Genomic DNA, 14,288 nt, shown 5'->3' on the forward strand with positions numbered 1-14,288 from the left:
CTATTGGTGTTGGCTATTGTCACTGGTGGGGATCTGATTTTGTGTGAGGTTCTATTGTTGCTGATGGGGAATCTATTGTTGCTGGGGGGGTCTTATGTTGCTGGAAAGGATCTAGTGTTGAGGGAGAGGTCTATTTTTACTGACTGCTGGAGGATCTATTGATGCTGGCTGCTGGGAGATCGGTTGTTGCTGCTGGGGGGGTCTAATCTTGCTTGGGTGGATATTTTGTTACTGGGTGTGATATTTTGTTGTGGGTAGTTCACTGTTACTGCAGGGAATCTATTGTTGTTGGGGTGGAGTACATTGTTGCTGGGGGAGTCTATTGTTGTGTGGGGATCTACTGCTGGGATTCTATTCCTGACTGCAGGGGATCTATTTTACTGCTTTTCAATTTATCATTGACATGTTACATACAAATGATTTAGCACCACAAAATGATACTTGGTTCTGTATTCTCTAAAAGGGGCAGTACTGGTAGGTGGGTAGGGGGTGGAATCAAGGGACGGTAGTCAGAGGTGGGTAGGGGCAGAGACAAGGGGTGACTCAGACGGGGGGGAGTTCCTGCACCTATTCTCTGAGAAAAAAAGCCCTGAGTGGGACATAGACAACAGTTGAAGGATAAGTAGAGAAGATAGGGTAGGGAAAAGGGCAGGGCTCGAGTCCTACAGGAACGCATGGGAACGCCATTCCTGTACTTTTTACACAACAGGAGCTCCGTTCCTGTTAGCCGTGTCCTGCAGGACTGGCCTCAAGTATGCAAGCTGTAGCAGGCAGGCAGTGTGGGTGTGCGGGAAGAACATCCATGCCAACGCGGGGCGAAGGGGGATGTCATCTGGGCGTGCCCGTCCTCCCCTCCCTCCTCCAGCGGCCGCTATGCTATACAGGCTTAAAAGCCTTAATTAAATGCCAGACCACGCCAGCCAATCTGCAGCGCTAGATCCCTGCTGCAATACTGTCATTGGCTGCTAGAACCTCCGTAGTTCTAGCAACCAATGACATCACCCATGCTCCCTGCCCTCTTCAGCAAGTTCCTCAGCCCAGCTCCTGCCCCCTGCAGCATGCTCCGCACCTTCCCCCTGCCTGCAAGGACTTATCCAGGTACACTTTTCTACTTTGTGATGGTTCACAACTGATGGGGACACTCTGATAGGAGAACTCTGATGGGGTCACAACTCTGATGGGGGAACTCTGATGGGGACACTCTGATGAGGGAACTCTGATGGGGACACTTTAATGAGGGAACTCTGATGGGGGAACTCTGATGGGGACACTCTGATGGAGGCACCCGCTCTCTGATGGGGCACTCTGATGGGGGAACTCTGATGGGAACACTCTGATGGGGTCACTGTCAGGGCTGGGCTCAGCCCTTCCTTTTCAAAGCTAGCCAGTCAGCTGTCGGCTAATTGCCAGCTCCTATCTCTCCACAGTGATTCACCTGTTGATGATATTCTGCTCATCAGTCCTGCCTTCTTAAGCCGTCCAGTCCAGATGATCTCTGCCTTCTCCTTGGTCACATCTCTAGAGACGATCTCCTGTGTTCCTGTTAAAAACTTGCTTAGCTGACATTCCTTCTGGCTCCAGATCCTGCTTGCTGTTCTACTACGCTCATCTCTGGCTCCCTGATGTTTTGGCTTGTTTGACTATCTGTTCCAGTTCCTGAACTCTGGCTAAGTTTTGCCTACCTTTACTCCGTTTACCTTTTTTTAATTATAATTAAACAAGTGTGATGTAACTGTACTTCTGTCTCAGTCTGAATCATGGTTTCTGACAGTCACCTGCTCTTTGATGGGGCACTCTGATGGGGACATCTGCTCTCTGATGGGTGCACTGATAAGTCTGCATTGCTGGGCATTGTTCGGGCTGCATTGCAGGGCACTGGTGAAGCTGCATTGCAGGGCACTGGTGAAGCTGCATTGCTGGGTACTGGTGAAGCTGCATTGCTGGGCACTGATGAAGCTGCATTGCTGGGCACTGATGAAGCTGCATTGCTGGGTCTGATACCCATAAGAAACATTCCTCTGCTCTCCTGCTGCTGATTCACATACACATCATATGCACTTATTTGAGCATAAAAATTATAGTGTTCTCGTTTGAATCTTAGAGGTGATGATTGTTTTTCTATCTATAACATTCTTTGTAGACAACATTTTGAGGTGTTAGCTCAAGTTGACTCTTTGATTTCTTTTCCATTCTTTTCATTGAATAAACTATTTCTGATTTAAACACTTTTGGTGTATTTCCTTATTGTTGCTGTTATTTAAGGAATAAAATGTTTGAACCCAGGGTGTCAGAAGACTCACAGGGTCAGGGCAACCAGAGGGGTACTGATTTATCTTGTGACCCTCAAGAGGGCAGCGCTACAGAAGTCTTCCAGAACTTTTGTATCTTAAAGTGATACTAAAGGTTCGCCTTTTTAAAATAACGAGCGTTATATTTACCTGCTCTGTGTAATGATTTTACACAGAGCAGTCCCGATCCTCCTCTTCTCTGGTCCTCCCACCAGCTCTCCTGGCTCCTCCCCCTCGACTAGTGCCTCTAATAGCAAGTCACTTGCTACTGGGGGCACTGGTGCATGCTTACTCCTGAGCCCTGCTCTATGAGCCTATCAGACACATAAAGCTGCGGCTCCGCCCCGCCCCCGCTCTCTCCTCATTGGCTCACTGGCAGTGATTTATAGCAGTGGGAACCAATGGCTCCCACTGCTGTCCCAGCTAATGAGGAGAGAGAGACCTGGGACAGACAAAGCTCTCATGCATATCGCTGGGTTGAGAGGGAGCTCAGGTGAGTATTAGGGGGGCTGTGGGTGGAGCAGCACACAGAAGGATTTTCACCTTCATGCAAAGAATGCAGGTAAAAATCCTTCAACCTTTACAACAACTTTAAGACAGTTCCATCATATATGTGTGAGGTAACCCCTGATATTTACAGCATTGCCAGCATGTAGGTGATGATTCCAAATGAAAGAGATGTACTCTTATGCCGCGTACACACCAGCAGACTTTTCGACCGGACTGGTCCGATGGACCGAGTTCAGCGGACAATTCGACCGTGTGTGGGCTTCATCGGACCTGCAGCAGACTTTTTCGGTCGAAAATCTGACGAACTTTAGATTTGGAACATGTTTCAAATCTTTATGTCGGAACTCAGCCGGACCCAGTTCCTATAGAAAAGTCTGCTCGTCTGTATGCTAGTCCGACGGACAAAAAATTATGCTAGGGCAGCTATTGGCTACTGGTTATCAACTTCCCTATTTTAGTCCGGTCGTACTTCATCACGTACGAATCCGTCGGACTTTGGTGTGATTGTGCGTAGGCAAGTCCGTTCGTTGGGAAAGTCCGTTGGGAAAGTCCATTGGAAGTCTGCCGAAAGTCTGTCAGATAGTCCGTCGGACCAGTCCGGTCGAAAAGTCCGCTCGTGTGTACGCGGCATTAGGGCAGTTGTACAGAACCTTGCCAAATGTTTAAAATTCAAATACACTGTTTTGGATTTTTTTAACCACTTGACAACTGGGCACTTAAACCCCCCTCGTGACCAGACCAATTTTCAGCTTTCAGTGCTCTCACACTTTGAATGACAATTACTCAGTCATGTAATACTGTACCCAAATGAATTTTTTGTCCTTTTTTCATACAAATATAGCTTTCTTTTGGTGGTATTTGATCACCTCTGGGTTTTTTATTTTTTGCGGAATAAATGAAAAAAGACCGAAAATTGTAGTTTCTGTGATAAAATTTTGCAAATTATGAATTTTTCTTCATAAATTTTGACCACAATTTATACTGCTACATATCTTTGGTAAAAAATAACCCAAATTAGTGGATATATTTTGGTCTGTGTGAAAGTTATAGAGACTACAAGTTGTGCTGCAAATAATAAAAAAATGATCACACCTGATGTACTGGTGGCCTATCTCATTACTTGCGACCCGAAAAAGCCGGGAAAGTACAAATACCCCCCAAATGACCCATTTTTTGAAAGTAGAAATTCCAAGGTATTTAGTAAGATGCATGGTGAGGTTTTTGATGTTGTCATTTTTTCCCACAATTCTTTGCAAAATGAAGATTTTTTTTTTCCCACAAAATTGTCAATGTAATAGGTTATTTCTCTCACATGGCATGTGTATACCACAAATGAAGCCCCAAAATACATTCTGCTACTCCTCCTAAGTATGGTGATACCACATGTGTGGGACTTTTTCACAGCCTAGCCACATAGAGAGGCCCAACATGCAGGGAGCACCATCAGGTGTTCTAGGAGCATAAATGACACATCTAACTTGTTGACTACCTATTACACTTTTGAAGGTCCTAGAGCACCAGGACAATGGAAACGCCCACAAAATGACCCCATTTTGGAAAGCTAACACCCCAACGTATAATCTATGAGGCATAATGAGTCTTTTGAATGGTTCATTTTTTGCAGAAGTTTTTGGAAAATGTGCAAAAAAAATGAAAATGCATTTTTTTTTACACAAAGTTGTCCATTTATAAGATATTTCCAACACACAGCATGTACATAGCAAACATGACACCCCAAAATACATTCTGCTACTCCTCCTGAGTATGGTGATACCACATGTGTGAGACTTTTACACAGCCTGGCTACACACAGAGGCCCAATATTGAAATAGCACCTTCAAGGGTTTTAGGAGCATAAATTACACATCTCATTTCTCAACCACCTATTACACTTTTGAAGGCCCTGGAGCACCAGGACAATGGAAATGCCCACAAAATGACCACAATTTGGAAAGCTAACACCCCAATGTATAATCTATGAGGCATAGTGAGTCTTTTGAACGGTTCATTTTTTTCCAGAAGTTTTTGGAAAACATGGAAAAAAAATGAAAACGCATTTTTTTTACACAAAGTTGTTCATTTATAAGATATTTTCAACACATAGCATGTACATAGCAAAAATGACACCCCAAAATACATTCTACTACTCCTCCCGAGTATGGCGATACCACATGTGTGAGACTTTTACACAGCCTGGCCACATACAAGGAACACCGTGAGGTGTTCTAGGGACACATAGCATGCACATACCAAGAATTACACCCCAAAATACATTCTGCAGAGCAAAGGGTAAACAAAAGATTACCTGTGGTTGTAGTAGCGCAGTTGTCCACAGGAGGATAGCACTGGTCCAGGCAGCAGGCAGGGACTTGGTCAGCAAAAGCGAACGCAATTGTCCAGGCAACAGGCAGGAACACTGTCCATAGTCAGTACAGGCACCAGGCAGGGATACTGTCCATATACAGTCCAGGGTCAGTGCAGGCAGAGATTGTCAGCAGTGCCAAAATATTGGTTCTGGTAGTAGGCAGGAACATGGTCCATCCATGTGGTGTGGTCAGTTCATGCGACAGGCAGAGGCATGATGATCCTACAGGCAACAGGCAGAAGTAGGGCCTCATTCAGGACAGAATGGGGACAGGGGTAGCGGCTTCTCCCACCCAAATCTCTTTGAAGCCTTCGAGTCTCCAGACCCTAATCTAGGAATGAGAAAACAAAAAAAAATGTTTTCTTCATCCAGAAAAACAATTCTGGAACCCCTCACATATGTGAGACCCCTGTGTTATGAATCCCACTAGTCCAGTGGCAGGGTACAAGATCAGTCCAAGAGGCAGGCAAAAAGCATGGTCAAACAGTCCAGGGTCAGTTCCAGATCAGGCAGAGGTATGTACAGAATCAGTAGGCAGAAGCGTGGTTGAATAACAAGCCAGGGTCAGTTGCAGATCAGGCAGAGGTATGAACAGAATCGGTAGGCAGAAGCGTGGTCGAATAACAAGCCAGGGTCAGTTACAGAGCAAGTAGAGGCATAAGGGGTGTGAAGGTAAATGGCAGGAAGTGAGGGTTATGTTTACCATACTTCACTAATAATTTTGTGAAGTATGGTAACGGCGGAAACAGTCAACTATGCGGAGGCCTGGTTGGGAAGCACAATGGGGACAATAAAAAGTCGTGTATCTTCTCACTCCTCCTCTGGTGCACACCCGGCATTTTTATTTATTTATTTATTTTTTTTAACAATATGTTTATTGAGTTTTCCACAGGGTATCAGTACAGACAGTTGATGTAATAACAAAGTTACATGGATTAGTACATGGTGCAATAACCAGTTTTGTTTTGTAACAAATGCATATAGCGAGTACCTAGTGAGTAAGGTTGAAGTTCGATGAGTGGAGGCACCATCTCCAATCCCCGGCACCCCATCTGGGTTCTTACTGTGCCATGAGACTAGAGGTAGCGCCACCAATCATCTACCTGACAAAGCTGGGTAACTTGTAGAACTATTAACATTCTAGATACGAAAGCTTAAAAAGAAAAAGAAAAGAAAAGAAAGGAACAAAAAAACAAAAAAACATAACTGTAGAGCAAAGGTAACTTGTGAGCCTACTTGTTATGAGTGTAGGACATGAGTGCATGTCCCACGCTAAGTAGTAACTGAGAGAAGTGCCCCCAGGCGGGGCAGAGCATGGCCAGGGGGTTCCTACTTTCTGTGCATGTTAGATATGCGAGGTTGTGGCAGACTACGGGGGTAGAGATGAAGAATCTGAGATATGTTGCGACGTAAAAGAAGAAGGCAATCAGGGTAATGTTGTACTCCTCGGGTCAGTGATCCAGGGTTCCCAGTTGAGACGAAATGTTGCAGTATACATGTTGGCCTTAGCAAAGGAGAATTCCATTAGGAAATGGTTGTTTAGTAGAGTGATGAGTTCCGATCCAGAAGGGGCTTGTGAGGCTTTCCATTTTTTCGTTAGAGCTAAACGGGCTGCAATGAGTATATGTGTCGCCAGGACTCTGATATTTTTGGGCCAGTTGGGGATGTTGAGACCCAGGAGGAGGTCCAGTGGGGATAGCGGCAAGGGGATTTTGCAGAGCTGTGAGAGGAGGTCGGAGACCTCTTTCCAGTATGGGCGGATGTTAGGACAATCCCACCACATGTGGCTTAGGGTGCCTTTGCCTGAGCAGTTTCTCCAGCATTGAGAGGAGGTAGCCGGGTAAATATTTGCTAATCTGGCTGGGGTGTAGTACCACTTGTGGAACAGTTTTTGCGACGATTCCCAGTGAGATATGCATTTTGAAGCTTTAAGAGGGATGGTCAGGGCTTTGTGCCACAATGGGGGCTTCGGTGGCAAGCTTGTGAATGTGGACCAGAATGTGATGGATGAAGAGGTGTGGTCTTCAGAGAGCCTTGTTAACACCTTGTAAATCCATGCAATGCCTTTAACTGCTGGGTTCGGGGTATTATAAAAATTCAGGATGTCAGCTATTTGGGATTCACTTGCTGTGAGATCAAGTTTATCGATGATAGAGCGGAGTCTCATATACAAAAAAGATGTATTAGCAGGTAGATCAAAAGATTGTTGTAGATGTGGGAAAGGGTGGGGTCCAGATGTGGATAAGAGTTGTCCCAAGTTGGTAAGTCCTTTTTGTATCCATATCCGAAAGGATAAATTAGGAGAGATCAACTCTAGTGCTTGGAGGTGTATTTTGGAAAGGATAGCTTTGGGAATGCCCATGGCTGTTTTTGCAGTGGCTGACCACACTCGGATGGCTGCGGTTACCGTAAGCAGGTAGTGTCGATGTGGTTGCAAGCCGAGTAGTGCAGCCATTAGTGTGTGTTGTGGATTCGCATTGAGGGCCATGGTTTCAATTTGTGTCCAGGTCTTGGTCAAGGTGGGTGCCCACCATTCCCGTAGTTGATCTAGTATGACTGCCTTGTAGTATGCGTGGACGTTGGGGGCTCCCATTCCTCCATTTTGTACAGGAGACAAGAGGATTTCTTTTTTGAGTCTGGGATGTTTATGTTGCCAAATATGTGTATTAAGTATGTTTTGTAGCTGTGCCAGTTGCTGGGGTATCATAGGTATCGGGATTGTGCGAAACATATACAGAATATGTGGCAGTAAAAACATTTTGACTTGAGCTATTCTACCCGCCCAAGAGACAGTGTGGTTACACATATTTTTGGAGATGCGCAGAAGCTTTTCCTGTAGGGCAGCATAGTTTAGTTGAAGCATAGATTTACTGGGGAAGGTTAGTTGGATACCCAGGTATGGGAGCGAGGAATTTGTAGCCCAAGTGAACGGAGTGGTTGTCGAGATGTGATGTGAAGTTTGAGGGTCTATCCCTAGGTTCAGCATGGTGGATTTGCTGTGGTTTATTTTATAAAGAGAGATTGAACTAAATTTTTCCAATGTTTTTTGGATATTGGGTAGGGAAGATCTGGGATTTGTGAGGGTAATGATAACGTCATCCGCGTAGAGACCGATTTTATGTTCAACCGTCCCCACAGTAATGCCCGATATTGCTGGTGTGGATCTAATGGCTTGTGCGAGTGGTTCCATCACCATGGCAAAAATCAGGGGGGAAAGTGGGCACCCCTGCCTAGTGCCATTAGTGATGCGAAAGGGGTCTGATATTATGCCTGAGGTCCAAACTCGGGCGCTGGGGAAGGAGTAAAGGTTGAGTATAGCCTGGAGGATAGTCCCTGTCAGTCCGAACTTGAGCATGACCTTTTCCATGTATTTCCAGTGCACTCTGTCAAACGCCTTCTCTGCATCCAGGGAGAGGAAGAGAGAAGGCGTTTGACTGTGCTCCACCCATTGGATCAAGTCAATAAGGCGCCTGGTACCGTCGGAGGCCTGCCTACCAGGCACGAAGCCGACCTGGTCTGGGTGGATGATAAGGGGGATTACTTTGGACAATCGTTGGGCTAATATTTTTGCATATAGCTTGGTATCAGTATTTAGGAGTGAGATCGGGCGGTAATTGGCTGGGTTATCGGGAGATTTGCCTGGTTTGGGTATGGTGACAATGAGGGCCTCCAGGGCTTCTGTGGGGATTTTGCCTGTATGAGTGTATTGGTTAAAGGTAGTGCATAAGTGCGGGGTGAGCACGTCCGAGAAGTGTTTGTAATACTCGTTCGGGAATCCATCTGGCCCTGGGGCCTTGTGTAGGGGTAATCGTTTGATAGCTGTGCGGATTTCCTCAGAGGAAAAAGGCATAGAGATGGAGTCTAGTTGCTCAGTGGATATTGAGGGGAGGTGAATTGAGGAGAGAAACTCATCTATGTCTGCTAATTTTGGCTTTGTTTCGTTATTTAAGTCATTGAGATTGTAAAGTTTGGCGTAAAAGGCACTGAATTCATTTGCTATATCTAGAGGATTATGAAGTTTTTTACCTTGGGAGCCGGATAAGTATTGTATCTTATTATTGGCCCGGTGTTTTTGGATTGCTTGGCCAGGAACGCACCTGACCTGTTGGCTGAGGAGTAATATTGTAGCTTAAGGCGTTTTACGTAATAGTCGAATCTTTTGTGGAGATGTTCACTAAGGTCGTATCGTAGGTTTTTGAGTTCTAGGGATAATTTGGTAGATGGAGTTTGTTTATTGGCAAGTTCTAAGGCTCTGATCTGTTTTAGTAGTGTTTCCGTGGTGGCTGTTTGTTGTCGTTTAGTTTGTGCTCCGTATTTAATGAGGAGGCCCCGTGAGAAAGCTTTATGCGCATGCCAAACCATGGATTGGTCAGCAGTAGATTGTACATTAATGTCAAAGTATGTCTCAATCTCGGATCGAAGCTCATTCTCAAAGGATGGGTTGGTGAGGAGGGATGTGTTTAGTCTCCAAATAGTATGACTAGTAGTCTTTTTGCAATTAAATAATGTGATGGATATGGGTGCGTGGTCCGACCATGTGATTGTACCTATGCGTGCTTCAGCGATTGATTGGAGGAGAAATTTGTCTGTGAGGAACATGTCGATCCGAGAGTAAGACTGCTGGGGGCTGGAGAAGAAGGTGTAATCTCGCTCTATATCATGGGTACATCTCCACGGGTCATAAAGATCTTCTTTCTGTAGGAGGGAGGACAAGGCAGAGGGCCTACGTTTAGTGGGATTGGATGTGTCTAGGGTTGTGTCAATGATTTAGTTAAAGTCTCCACATAGTATAACTGGATTGCATCTATACGGTGTCAGTTTGGAGATCAATGTGTTGAAAAATTTCTTTTGGCCAGTATTAGGGGCGTATAGATTTACTAGGGTGAGGCGTTGGTTTGCAATCGTGGCGGAGAGAATCAGGTATCTGCCGTCTTCATCAGCTTCACAGTGGTGTAATTGAAAGGAGACAGAGGAACTAACCGCAATCATTACTCCCCTTTTTTTGGTGGGGGCACTGGCAAAGAAGCAGTGTGGGTATCGCGTATGCGAGCATTTTGGGGAGTTATTTTTAGCGAAATGCGTTTCTTGTACGCAAAACACGTCAGCGTGTTGGGACAGTGCCTCTTTCCAGAGGAGGTTGCGTTTGAATGGGGAGTTCAATCCCTTTACATTTAAGGAGGTGATTTTGAGGGCCATGATAGTGGGGAATGACCCGGGTTAGGAATGAAAGGAGCGAGATTCCACGCCTCTTCTGTTCGCCCTGACTAAATATGAATCAAACAATAGAGTAGGTATCTATATAGAGTACGTCTGTTATATTACGTAGGTAAAATGTTAAATATAGTATACGTTTGGTATGAATGCTTAAACACTGTTAGGAGAACCAAAAGGAAAAAAAATAAGAATACAAAGAGAAAAGATCACTTTAGGAACAAAAAGTAAATAGAACAATTAGAACAGTGTGCTTAGCACACTATAACCTTGGGAGTGGATGTGTTTCAGTAACTGCGCCCATCAGGGATCTTAGTGGTGGTGCGGAGGACCAGGGGCCTGTTTGTTGTTACGGGCCTCGCCGGGATCGTGTATCCCATTCCTTGCAGACGGAGGACATGAATAGGAGCCCCTGTGATCTTTTTGGTTGGCAGACACGGGCAGAAATCCCCAGTTGGTCAGCTTTTTATATCCATCTTTGGGAGTAAGGATGGGAATTATCTGTTGCTGGTATGTGACCAGTAGCTTGGTAGGGAAACCCCATTTGTATGTAATTTTCTTCTCCTGTAGCACGGAGGTTACAGGGGTGAATGCCCTTCTCATCTCCATCGTGGCCTTGGATAGGTCACTAAACATGAGGACTTTAGCATAAGGTGCTGGCAGTGGTTTAGTGGTTTTGGCAATTTGTAGGATCTGCTCTTTAACTTGAAAGTAATGCACTCTCGCTAGTATGTCCCTGGGGGTGTCAGGGGGGAGGTGTGCTGGCTTGGCGATTCTGTGCGCTCTATCAATCATGATGTCTCGTGCGTTTAGGCGGGGTAGTAAGCTGGAGAACATTTCTCGCAGGTAGGGTGTGATCTCATTTGGCTTAACAGATTCGGGGACACCTCTGAATTTTATATTGTTCCTTCTGGAACGGTCTTCCAAATCTGCTAATTTCAGCTTCATGTGGTGTATTTCAGACGCATGGTGTTCGTGTGCGTCTAGCAATTCATTGTGGGCCCTGATATGATCCTGCATGTTATCCTCAAGCACAGTTGTTCTTTCTGCTAGGTGATCTACTCTGCCATGTATCTGAGAGACAGAGAGTTGCAGTTCTCTGTGGAGGTCTCTCTGCAGGGTAAGAAGCATAGCTTTCATCATTGATTCTGTCACAGGGCTATCAGAGACAGGGATGGTTGCTAGAGCTGGGGTGTGTGCAGTGTCAAGCTCACTGTCAGCCCATTGATGCCGTTTGTACTGTGGCTCTTTGCTGGGGGAGATGGCTGGGGAGGAGGCCAGTCTCTTACCTCTGTCTGTTCCTAGTTGTGAGGAGGAGACGTTTGGCGATGGGAGAGTGTCCATGTCCTCCCTGTATGAGCGATCCAGCGGTTGGGAGAGGAGATCCTTGTGAGGAGAAGCTGTCAGCTGTGTCTCAGCGTGTGCAGCGCGGGACGCTTCTGAGGTGGAGCTCCCGGCGCCGGCGCCATCTTGGGCCTCGTTCATAGCTGCAGGGGGATAATAATCTGTGAGGCGGCGAGGTGCTGGCGGCTTATTCCGCCTCCTAGACATGCCCGGGATGGTCCTGCTACCTTCCCCCCTCCGTGGGATCGGAATGGGGGTCGGATGGTGGCGGAGAGTAGCGGTAGATCCCGTCAGCGGCGCGGAGCTCAGGCTTTAGGCATCCATCACGGTCCGCGTCAGGCCACGCCCCCGCACACCCGGCATTTTTACTGCCGTTTTTGGCCTGTTGGTCTGGGAGGGATTTTTTCGGGAAAGTGGCGTTCAGAGAGTCTGCTAATCACATTGGATCGTCTGGTTTCTGGTGGGCATACAAGGGCAGTGGTGATTTCCTCCTGGTAGCCAAGGAAGGATTTGGGGCTTTCAGTGGATTTGTGATAAATAACGTAGCTGTTGTATATGGCCAAATTAAACAAATAAATGGAAACTTTTTTATACCACTGGTATGTTCGTCTTGTGGCAAGGTAGGGTTCGAGCATTTGGTCGTTGAAGTCGACACCCCCCATGAACATATTGTATTCGTGGATACATGTTGGCTTTTGGATTCGGCCATTCCTCCTGGTGATCTCGACTACGGTATTATTGTGGATCGATGAAAGCACATATACATCCCTTCTGTCCCTCCACTTCACAGCCAGAATTTCCTCATTCCGTAAACTCGCCGTCTCCCCTCTTCTTAGCTTCTTGTTGACAAGGCTTTGAGGAAAGCCCTTCCAGTTCTTCCTTACAGTGCCACATGCTGGAGTGTTCTTTCTGTGAAGGTTGTGGCACAGGGGCAAACTAGTATAAAAGTTACAAATGGTAGCCTTTGTCCAGGAGTGGGTTTATGAGTTCCCAAATGACTTTCTCGCTTGATCCGATGTAGTCTGGGCAATTAGGGGGATGCAGCTGGGTATCCTTCCCTTCGTATACCATGAAGGCATATGTATACCCTGTAGCTTGGTCGCACAATTTATACATCTTCACCCCATAGCGGGCCCTTTTGGTGGGAATAAATTGTTTTATGCCCAGCCTGCCAGTAAATTTGACAAGGGACTCATCCACGCATATGTGTTGGTCTGGGGTAAACAACTGGGGGAAGATTTCAGAAAAATAAAATAGTAGTGGCTGAATTTTATAAAACTTGTCAAAATTTGGGTCATTTCGGGGAGGGCACTGGGTATTATCATTGTAGTGTAGGAATCTCATAATCATGAGATATCTGGTTCTGGGCATTACTGAGGAAAAGATAGGCATGTGGTGGATGGGGAGGGTAGACCAATAAGAACGTAATACATTTTTTTTGGTTAGTCCCATACAGAATGTGAGGCCCAAAAAAATTTTAAACTCCTCCACTGTTAGGGCTCTCCACTCGTAGGGACAGGCATAATAGGACGTTGGGTTACATGCTATGAATTGTTGTGCATACAGGTTGCACTGGGCCACAATTGATGCTAGTAATTGAAAAAATCAATTGGGGAACAATATTCTGTGTCCACCTGCACTCCCGGCTGGGCAGTGAAAGGGGGAATGATAGCTTCTCCTGAATTAGGAGGAAGCCACAAGGGGTTCTGAAGGAAATAGGGAAGGCTGGCATGGGACCTAACCCTTTGGGACTGAGGTGACAACCCACTGGTACGTAGCCTTTGCAGAGGTACTGCGGTGCTGATGGATGACACTGCGGTGCTGGAGGATGGCATTGCGGTGCTGGTGGATGGCACTGCCTCCTCACCAGTACGCCTTCGTCTGGCGTGCGGACTCTCATCCTCCTCTGAGGCTGTCAGTGTTCCACTGCTTGGGACAGGCTCGTAGTCCACGTCAGACTCAGAATCTGAATATGAGGAATCTGAAGCCGAGAGCTCCCCGTTGCTCTTGTTGGCCGTAAGAATATTGTATGCCTCCTTGGCTGAAAATAATCTTTGTGACATTCTTGGTGATGACAAATGGCACTGATATGTGGCACTGATGACACGTGACACTGGCAGATTGCACTGGTGACAGATGGCACTGATACGTGGCACTGATGATACGTGACACTGATGTGGCAGGTGACACTGACAGGTGGCACTGATGACAGATGGCACTGACGACAGATGGCACTGATACGTGCCACTGATGACATGCGACACTGGCAGATGGCACTGGTGACAGATGGCACTGATACGTGGCACTGATGACACGTGACACTGGCAGATGGCACTGATACGTGGCACTGATGACACGTGGCACTGATGTGGCAGGTGACACTGACAGGTGGCACTGATGTGGCAGGTGACACTGACAGATGGCACTGTGGCACCAATGGCACTGTATGGGCACTATTGGGCTCTGATGTGTGTGTTTTCACTGGAAAATGTTTTTTCACAAAGCGGTTGGCACTCACGCTGCAGCACAGATCCTCTCTCTCCTCACACGCGGTCTCTGTGTGAGGAGCG

The sequence above is a fragment of the Aquarana catesbeiana genome, linkage group LG07, assembly GCF_042186555.1.
Source record: "Aquarana catesbeiana isolate 2022-GZ linkage group LG07, ASM4218655v1, whole genome shotgun sequence".
Classification (NCBI taxonomy): Eukaryota; Metazoa; Chordata; class Amphibia; order Anura; family Ranidae; genus Aquarana; species Aquarana catesbeiana.